This window comes from Plodia interpunctella, chromosome 1, assembly GCF_027563975.2.
Source record: "Plodia interpunctella isolate USDA-ARS_2022_Savannah chromosome 1, ilPloInte3.2, whole genome shotgun sequence".
Taxonomy (NCBI): Eukaryota; Metazoa; Arthropoda; class Insecta; order Lepidoptera; family Pyralidae; genus Plodia; species Plodia interpunctella.
In genome coordinates, this window is record NC_071294.1 from 11,076,098 (window position 1) to 11,087,255 (window position 11,158).

General features: G+C 33.9%; 1 non-coding gene across 1 annotated transcript; it reads left to right on the forward strand.

Annotated features, from left to right (window-relative positions):
• Positions 1-2,311: 2,311 nt before the first annotated feature.
• TRNAN-GUU (transfer RNA asparagine (anticodon GUU)) lies at positions 2,312-2,385 on the forward strand. The gene has a single exon. It is a non-coding gene; the product is annotated as a tRNA-Asn (tRNA).
• Positions 2,386-11,158: the final 8,773 nt, after the last annotated feature.

The window sequence follows — 11,158 nt, forward strand, 5'->3', positions numbered from 1 at the left end:
GCGGAGTTCAACACGCTTACGAAAATCACCCTAGTAATTATTTGTCTATGATTCAGTTTGTATTGTATCCATCTAAATAATGAGTTAAGTATTATCAAAGTTTTAGTCACGATAACTATGGTTAATTGTGTAATAACTCAACAGCATCGAAACCACAAACTCGAGCAATCAAAACTAAACTTGGCGCGCCCCCAATTCGCGGGATACCTGCAATAAAACGGTTGATCCGCCATTTTGTTCATTGATTTGTATGATTTACTCGGTGTATCCAATATATTTATTTAAACTTCTATTGATTTTGTGTTTGTTGGCTTGACTATATAATTATATATAGTTTTTTATAACATAATCTAAAAAATATATAACTGAACGATATAATGATAATTATAGATATTTTACCGGTATTCAAATGAAAGGTTACATTTTCTAATATGTCTGACTTCTTCTTTTCGAGCCGATGACGTGGCTATTATAGAATTAGTAGGTACTCCGAAGTACTTATTAAATTCATGGTGGCTGTACATATAATGTGAGACGAAAATGTGGCCACTTTTATCATTTTGTCATTATACATTGCAAAATAGGTATAGCTTGATCACTGTGACAGCAGGACGAACGACAGGGATAGATATACTATGCTGTTCGCCGCGAACTTAACCTCGCGAAGACAAAATTTTTTTTTGTTACAAAATTGGGAATATTTCGTAAACGACGGAACCGATTTGATTGCCCCACGGACTTAAAAATTGTATTGGCATATCTTACATACCTTTTAAATTTCATCACAATCGGACAAAGGGTTCGAAAGTTATCGCGTTATAAATATACATACAAAAAATTTATTTTTGCCCCAAGTAGAATGTTAGACCTCGCTCGCTCGGTCAATTATTTTCATACTATTTTTCATCTGTCACAGATTATTAAGCTATGGATATATAGGAAGTGGATCATCGCTTTATGTAATGACTTCATAGTCGTATTCCTCATGGCTGAGGGTCGTGGTTATTACATGGAATGAAACACACACAATAACTTTTTTGGCATTATTAATGGAGTGGTTTGCCATTGCCTTCTCCATTTCACACACAAGTTAATAAGAACCGGAAGCAAGCGGTGGTCGATGAAAACTACTATACATGAATCAGATTGGTATACAAACTCATTTGGCACGAGTGGGATTCGAACGTGGAACCTTTCGATCAACAGGCGGGCGTCTTAACCATTACACCAGTAATGTAATGCTTATGTAATGACTAAGTTATAAATTTAAGTAACAAGTAAGATGAAACTTATACCTAATATATTTTTAGTGCTCGCCTACGTTGTTGTGATTAAAACCAAAACCATCGGCCTTTCTCACCTCGACGACCGTCGACGACCTCGGTGGCGCAATGGTAAAGTGCTTGCCTCTGAACCGAGAGGTCCCGGGTTCGATCCCCGGTCGGGTCATGATGGAAAATGATCTTTTTCTGATTGGCCCGGGTCTTGGATGTTTATCTATATATGTATATGTTATAGTATATAGTATCGTTGAGTTAGTATCCCATAACACAAGTCTCGAACTTACTTTGAGGCTAGCTCAATCTGTATGATTTGTCCTAATAAATTTATTTATTATATTTATTTATATATTTATTATTTTGTATTTGTTTACTCACGTATGGAATTATTTATTATACGTCAATGACCACAAGTTATATTATTCAAAAGTTGTATTGTAATGTGATTGTAATCAAGGCAAGCATTGTGTCTGTCTGTTTTTATAAATCGTAATGTTAGTTCAGATGTGATATATGTGATGTAAAAAAAATTCAGGTTTTATAACAGTTAGAATAATATAATACTTGTTGATTAAATATTGTGGATGACGTCAAGAAGGATATGTGTGTCAATGATCTGACAGCTAAGGATGCGGAAGACCGTCCGAAGTGAAGGAAATAATGTAGGAACGGGGATCCTGGGCTACGACGCCCTACGGATGGGAAGAAACCGATAATATGCTCAGAAGCGAAGATTATATTGATCGTTATAATGGTTAGGTAACAAGTATTAGGTATATACGTTCTATTTATTGGGTTAATTTCCAATAGAACAGAGCGGCAAGAATTATGTACCTACTTAAATAAAATACTACTAAATAAATGAAATATAAAAATATATTTTACAATACGTTTATAATCAGTACTATTTTGTCGATAAACGTGTCAAACCGATAGGCGTATCAAAACAAGCGCAATCGCAAGATGACGTCATTGCTAAGACACTACAAGGGCAACAGATAGTAGGCACAAATTTCATTCTCCCCACCATCGCCTCCGTGGCGCAATCGGCTAGCGCGTTCGGCTGTTAACCGAAAGGTTGGTGGTTCGAGCCCACCCGGGGGCGTCTTACTTTTTGCACCAAATCATATTATTTTTCCGTCAATAATAATATTATTATAGTTTCCCATTAAGAAATGCAACGATTTTTATTGAATTTTTGCTGCTCAATCACGATGAATTTATTGTTTCGTACACCTGTAGAATGAAAACGACAGCAAAGCACCAGGTCACAGCTAGTTTATAACGAAAATTTTGCTGGTTGGGGCCTGTAAAAAAATCACTTTAATGTGTTTTAAAATAGTTTTTTTATTCATGTGACGTATGTATATTTTCATTGCCTGAATTAATTTTTACTTATATCATAGTACCTAATGTAATAATTTTGTATTAATAAAAAAAGAAACAATTATAAAATAGGATTATACTCAATCATCAATCAAAGAACAAGTTGACAATCAATTTGGCATATTACTATTAATTGTGAGTTTAACAGATTGGAATTTTTTATCGATTCTTTTAAAACGTCTATCTAACTATCTAATAGTGTAACTTGATGAACCGAATAACTTGATATATCCTTAACTATTCCCTATTTGGCTATTTATATAAGATTATATCCATCCATGCGAAAGTCTGTATGTCTATTCGTCTGTTCCGCTTTCACCGGCTAAACCGCTGGACCGATTTTGATGAAATTTACTATGCATATAGTTAATGACCCCGCTCAAACGTAGGCTACTTTTTTTTAAAAAAATTAACCCCTAAATAGCTATCACGAGAGGTGAAACTATGTATGAAAAACATATTTGTTCCGCTTTCGCAGAGAATTTTACGTGGGCGAAGCCGCAGGCAAAAGCTAGTTAGATACGCGAAGAGTATAAAAAGACTCAAAGAACTGAGATCGTAAACACTTCAATAGTTCATTAAATTCAGAGGAGAGAAACTAGAAATTGTGGTGCTCGATAAAAATGTTGCGCACGTTTTCCTCCCACGGGTGAGAAATGCCGACATCTTGCTTATAATTTTTAAGTTCAGGTGTTTCTTGGCAAGTTAGGTTAGCTTGAAGTTGAACTTTTATAGGTATAACACAAGATTTGATTTTGATTTATATTTTACTTTTCCGATCAACTTACCCAAACAGTCTAAACGAATTAGGTAATTGTCTTTGAAATGCTTTAAATTGTAATTTGCCTATGAATTATGTATTCGTAACGTCTTCCATATTATTATTTACAGTAGGTATAATTATCACATAATTGCATATAAAACGACGTTACGAATAAAAGAGTTCTATAAGGGACTAATAGAAGCCAAAACATTAACATCACACGAAAACTACTATTTTCACAATTGAACTGTATAGCGAATGGTCTAACTTAAAATCTGGTACAATTTTATTTATCGCGATACGAGTCATGAGCGGACGCACAATATAACACAAATAATAAAATAAATAACTTTATTCACCAAAGAAAAAAGTACAATCATTGACAGAATCATATTAGTAGTTAGATTTACAATTTATAAGTTGGACTGTGGACTCTGCACTAAGCGACGCTTGTGTAGCAGCGTCCAGAACGTTTTACAATTTACGTTACGATTTTTACATGTTCATCGTATCGAAATAAACACAATTTGAAGTAACAGAAGAAATATATTACTCAGCGACGCGTTGAGCACTAAAAGTTATACTTAAATACAATATTAATTACAATATTGCTTTAAAAATGATGTTGTATTGAAGAAATATACAATTATACATTTTATTAGAAGACACGACCATATATACGTTTGAGAAAATACTAAACATACTCGTGATTTGGTTAATAAAAATATTTTTAAATGCTTAATAAATTAAATTAAACCAAACAATGTATTAACAAAGACTAGATGCAATGTAATCTAGATATGGTAATTAAGACTATACTAGACAATTATGAGATCCAGAGTTTCTTTTAATTGACAAACGATCATGTGATCAACCATAGTATAGACCATAGTGAATGTATTATTTTTATGTGATTATTTGTATGAAATATTCGGTTTCAGCATATGTCAAGGTTAATAAGAAAGATTTTATGATTTTATAATAAAATTAAAGTAAGTCAATTAAATGTATCTTCATTGAATAGGTAGGAAACAGTGCACTGCACAGACAGTGCAATATTGTAAAATATAACTTCATGGAATAGTTTCGAAGTTAGAAAATAGTTGTGCGGTGCAGTTAGACGATAAATCGTGCGATTGTCAGCGACACAGGGCGACCGTGGGCAGGTTTTTACAGCCATAACTCACTAAACTGGTTTTCTGTTGGCGGTTCTCTGTTTACAATTTGTATTTAGTGTCTTATTTATCATAATTATCTTACTAATATTATTAATAAGAAAATTTGTGAGGATGTGCGCATGTTTGTTACTCTTTCGCGCAAAATCTACTGGAGCGATTGTTATGAAATTTGGTATACGGGTACACAGATGATACTTTATATCAAAATTCTCATGGGAGCGAAGCCCCGGGGCGCAGCCAGCTTAATAAAACCGGTGTTGATGTATTGATTGATCCGTAAGAAAATCTGATTTACCAAAAAAGTAATAATGTTTACTTATAAATTACAATTATAAAAGTTGACGAAACATATTATAGCGGATTATAGAATTTTTTTTATGTCACCTAATTATTGCAATTGCAATTGTTCAGTTTTATTAATTACGAGATTTATTATTATTTCGGTCTCATTAAAGTATAAAATAAAAGATAATCTTTTGTTATCTGAGAATAAAAGTTTTAAAAAATATATAATTATTAATAAATAAATAAATATATTAGGACAAATCACACAGATTGAGCTAGCCCAAAAGTAAATTCTAGACTTTTGTTATACTATACATTTTATAACATATACATATATACATAAACATCCAAGACCCAAGCCAATCAGAAAAAGACTCGCGACAGATTATCTTGGCACCAGAAAATCAGGAGAGCCGACCTCACCTAATGTTGGAATGGGACAAACAGAATTATAAATATTTTTCGATTAAGTATTTACATTTGATTTGAGAACAAAACGGGGATTTATATTCATGTTTTTTAAAACTGAGACAGGATTTTAAAAAAGATAAGCATGTACCTATCAGGAGCACAAACATGGCGTCAAAATGTATCTCAATTAATAACCTGCACGCTACCGGGTCAAAACATTCCATCCCTTTTTGATCGATTGAAAATGAAGAAACAAAAATAAACCCAACTAATTGGACCACCCATTGGTATTAACAATTAACAAAGAAGATAGGAATCTTTTTTTTCTAATAAAACTTATCATGGGAGTGACCATTAATTTAATTCATTATGAGAATTACGGGATTTTTTTTATGACATTCTGTTGCATGTAACTCCACCGACGGTAGCCTATATATATTCTAAATTTCATCAAAATCGACTATATATCTATCCGTCGCGCTTTCAGGGACATACATGGTTCCGCCTTAAAATAAGACCACTCCATATCCGTTGTCGTTCGAGGCGACAAAGGAACACACAGCTTTGGCAGGCTAATATGCAACTATGGCAAACCTATGGAAGGTGACGGCTGATTATAAAGCCACAGCCAAATCTACAAAGGAGATTGGGAACCGTTCCATACATTCGTGGGCATTCAAGTATTATACCAATATTTAAAAGGACTCATAATGACAATTCGTCACAAAAAAAAATGGGAAAATTAGGCAATCCAGAAATCAAGATATTTGAAGATCCCCAAAGGTCCCAGGGTCTCAGCAAAAGGCATAAATATGTGTGGCTCACCTAGAGATTTATAAATTATTATTTTGTTTTTAAAGTGATATAATAACACGACATAGATATTTGAAATATAGTATTACAACGGGTGGTAGCGATGTTAGAATATACACAGCGATCCATCCCGTCAAAATCCAATTGTTAGGCGAGGGCCGAAATACAAAGCCAGGTAATTCACAACTGCAAGATCTATGTGTCATAAGTTATAGTGTCAAAAGTATAAGTCCGTGTTAAAGCCAAAGTTGTGAGGAAAACGAGAAAAATAGAACCGATTTCTTAGTATGCCATTCAATTTGATAACTTTTTGAGCCGAGCCACGAGTGTCCATCTCCTTTAAGTTTATTTTTTACGCGGGCCCCGGGATTCGCGACGTCGCAGCCCCTAATGAAACCGGGATATGAGTTATATTGCTTTTACGTTTACAATTAAATTGTAAAAAAACACGCCTTTCATGCAAATCCATTTGTAAAAAACATAAATCATTGTCGTTATTTTGTTATTTTTATGTTTGTATTTTAACATTAAACCGTTTGAATCGAATTTTTTACTGTGAATACGGTGATTTTCACACAGTATTTTTTTTATTGTGAATACGGTGATTTTCACACGGTGTGAAAAACAATCAACAAAAAAAATTCGATTTAATTTTCTTATCGTAAATACGGTGTGAAAAGTTTGATATATTCTTTTATTATTTCTGTAATAAAAACACCTTTACCTTTCCATTAACAGTGCCAAGAAAGTTGTTGTGTGTGTTTCATTCCACGTAATTACCACGACCCTCAGCCATGAGGAAATAAGACTATGAATATTTAAATATGTATAGAATACTTGGAAGAGTATATTGTATTTTTGCTAATAAGTCTATATTATGGCATCTAGTATGGAAATGGAGAAGTCTATGGCAAACCACTCCATTAATATTTCTAAGAAAGTTGTTGTGTGTGTTTCATTCCACTTACCGACCAAAACCCTCAGCCATAAGGAATAAGGAAGAAAGGACATTCACCCTTTTGCATTAAGTATTGTTTTGTTTTTGTAAAAATTAAAAATGTAAAATTATTTACTATAAAGTAATAAAATTGAAATTTATAACAAACTCTTCTTTCACGTGGTTAATTACACAACATAACCATGTAATTATATGTCGTGTTATAAAACAAGCATTTGTTTAATTAGATTCAAATTTAAATAACGACATCCCTTAACTTTTAATATTTTTATCTGCGCCATCTCTGAACATAAATATTAATCTACATTCGTTTATACCATTCGACTTAAATAATAATTCCTACTCCGACTCCACACTGTCGCTAAAGAGTTGTCCGAACTTTGGCGGATTCGATTGCTGATCTTTCATTGCGGTAAAAAAAAAAGCATTCATACATTAGTATGTATGAGTGAAATGCGCAAACACTGCGTAGTCGCAGTGTTTGCGCATTTGCGTCGGCATCTGTCTGCGACAGAAAAATAAGCTTTCAAGCCAGAGAAATTATTTAACGAACTCTGACGTGACGTGGGCATCATGTCCGTTCGAGGTCCTGGGTGCCATTTGAAATCGCATCTCGAAAGTTGTTGTACCTACCAGGGATCACAAATATTTCTCTGCGGTTTTAGGTGTGTAATTGTGCCCGTGTCTGTGTTTACGTCCAACAGGCCCGCGAACATGGCGAATTATCACAATATGCTCCGAATACAACAACATTCAAAAAAAAATTATAATGAAAAAAGAATACTCATAGCGACTTCTCATACTAAGCCCGGTTATCTAATTATAGTAAATTTGTATGGGAGGGTTAAAAAAAAATTACATATTTTGTTATAGATTTATTTAGATACCTACCTGCCCCATTTCTTCATAAAAATATGACCTGTATTTAAAAAGCTACCCATAAAGTCTACATTTAAACGTGGTCGGGCCGTGTAAAGGACCCGCGTTAAAACTTTACAATATTTGTAAAAAAAGGAATCCCGTGGCATCGTGCTGTCCTTTTTATAGCATCGCCTTATGAATGTGTGTTTTTAAGGAATTTATGTCGGACATGTGCAGTCGTGTGAAACAGCTACCATTAGTAAAAGAATTACCATTTTTCTACGGAGGTAAGTTACTTACGGTAAAATAAAATGCCATCAAAAACATGCTGTAAAAAACACCAAGTCTCGCAGCTCAGTTTTTCTACTGTAAAAAGTTGTGAGATCCATGTACTACAAAGTCGATTAACTTATTTAGTCCCTAATTAAGGGACCTTCTGTCTTAAGTTATTACGTGAGTTATTATCATATCAATATTAAAAATCTTTTACGTTTTAAATAAATAGATGGATTTGGCCATAACTAAATTTGTTTTTTTAGTTTAGTAAATAGATACATAAAATAATGTTGGGATTGAATTAGATTTTCATTTTGGTCATTAGTTAAACGTGGACTTATTTCCCTAGTTAGTTTAGTTCCATAGTTCATTAATAAACACGTAATACTGTCTTTCTCTCATCTATCATGAACTCTAAAAGATGGCGCACTTAAATTCTTGAAAACACCAAAATGGTCTTCTTTGTCACTAATTTATACTAATACTGGCGTTTGCCCGCGGCTTCGCCTGCGAGATTTTTCCACGGGAATATTTATTTTTCCGGGATGAAAGGCACCCTATGTCCTTCTCCGTAATTCAAATTACGTATAATGCAACATTTCAAGAATGATAAAGCGTAAAGAGGTAACAAACAAACTTACTTTCCCACTCATAATATTAGTTAGAAGTTAGAATATAATTACTAAAAAAAATATATTTTTTATTTTCATGTTTATAACGAAAAATTCCAAAACTACTGAACCGATATTAATGGAATTCTTATAAGCTTTTGTTTACCCTGAAATCACGGGCAGAGAGCTAGCTTTTTTTATAATTTACGGCAGCATTAAAGATTAGGATTATATTTTAACCTTAATACCGAATATATTTCAACCAACAAAACCACAAATAAGTAATATTTACCCGCAAAAATACTTACGGGGAACGTGTAACAAACACCTTATAGCCTTATAAATACTAAAAAATAAGGTACTCTCCCGCCCTTTGTGAAGCATCCTTCGGTAATGGCCGGGAAAGTTTACATAAATAAGGAAAAACAATGGATTTGGCCCGCAACGCGAATTTATGAGTTCGTGTACTGTTTTCCTGAATTGTGAGCGTAAAGGAACTATTGTTAAAACTCGTGTCTGTATGTCTGTTTACGATCGGTTCTTTCAATATTGAAAAACGAGTTATTAGCATAAATTTGAATGATGATTTTTATTTTTATTTTAGTCTTTCTTTTGATGACCAAAAAAGAAAGAGAGGAACGGCAATAAAAATTTAAGATTCTTTATTTTCCTACGAGCCATGTCCCACTGCTCGTGCGCCGTTGCGACGACGTAGCACATCGCAGCTTTATTAGTACTCCGTTGTTTTCTATGGATTTTGACATTGTATTTAATGTTGATGTACGTCGAAACTCCATGAAATTTTTGTATAATATTTTGTGTTGTCTGTCGACGGGCGTCAACACGACGAGGCGCGACTGAAAAATGGAGCATGGCTCTAGGTCGCTATTCGAGGGCGAAACCACAAGCAAATTTTATGAAAATACATTTTTAATTCGTGTGCTATCGTAGATGAAATATAAATCGTATTTATATTGTACTCGCTGCGCACAGGGGCTTCGCTGCCGCGGGAATTTGAGGATAAAAAGTAGGTCTATGTGTTATTTCTGCCAATTATATCATATACAATTGATGGCGTAAATTGTATGTGATAGGAGTTCATACAATAAACAAATAATGCAAACTGCATTTTGCACTAAAAAGCGCACATTTCTAGCACGCTCGCGTTGTTTACATATCAAATGACGTCATATGAGTTACGAGATGAATACTGACAGACGAGCGGGCCATACCATTATTTTTGTATCAGCAGTTCTCTGTCTAGTTTAACGACTTCCGAAAATAACAGGGCATTTCGAATAGCGTTTTTAGTATGACCAAAACCTGTTGTGGCGGGTGGTTCCGCCCTGAAATAGGACAACTCCATATCTAACTAAGGGAGACGCAGTCAACAAATATTATTCAAACATAGCTAAGAACACTCTCGATTAAATACTGTTTCAAATAAAAAAAACTAGACCGAAATCGGTTCAGGCGTTTGGGTGATAACAGACATACAGATACACAGACACGTTAAAGTTTTAACTCCCCTTAATTCTCTCCACACCGGGATATTTACGATTTTGTGCGAGCGAAGTCGCGGGCGTCAACCAAATAAGACAATTTAAAAAAAAACACGTGTTGCACTCCTGGCAGAAGTGAAAACTTGAATGTTAACGTTGTGCATTTTTACGAATTACCGATCAAGTCACGTGTCCTGACGCGTGTTTAACATAAAAAACTGATCACAAAAAGTGCACAACGCCGCTAAAGAACTTTTCACTTCAAAAACAACTAGGTACTTATAACAAACATTTTATTGTGAAACCGCAACACTCATGCTTATAGAAAAACATTAAATCAAATAGATACGAGTATTATCACTCAGTCATAATGAGTTTGACAGACCTATAAATACTATAATATATTATTGTAGACCACACCAATAATAACCCCAATATATTTTAATGGATTACGTACTACTTTTTCGAATGCAATTTTCCGATTTAATTGCTCTCCGTTAATGTATTAAATTTATCCTCGTTAAATCGCTAGTATCATTAATAATGTAATTTTAACATTTAAGTAATTTTATTAATTAGTTTGTTAATTAGTTTTGTGACTGTCGCGAGATACTTGAGAGCTTATTTTCAGAATACATCCCGGCATGGATTCTAGCTGTTGCCCGCGACTTTGCTTGCACGATTTTCAGCTTTTGTACAGTCAACAGCACAACGATCTACCCAAACTCATTGCAATCTCTCCGCTATTACCGCGCCATAGAGGTTCATGCGGGATAACTTGATCTGCTGTTGACTGTACTATATAATTATTACAAATTTCATTTTTATCTGTTA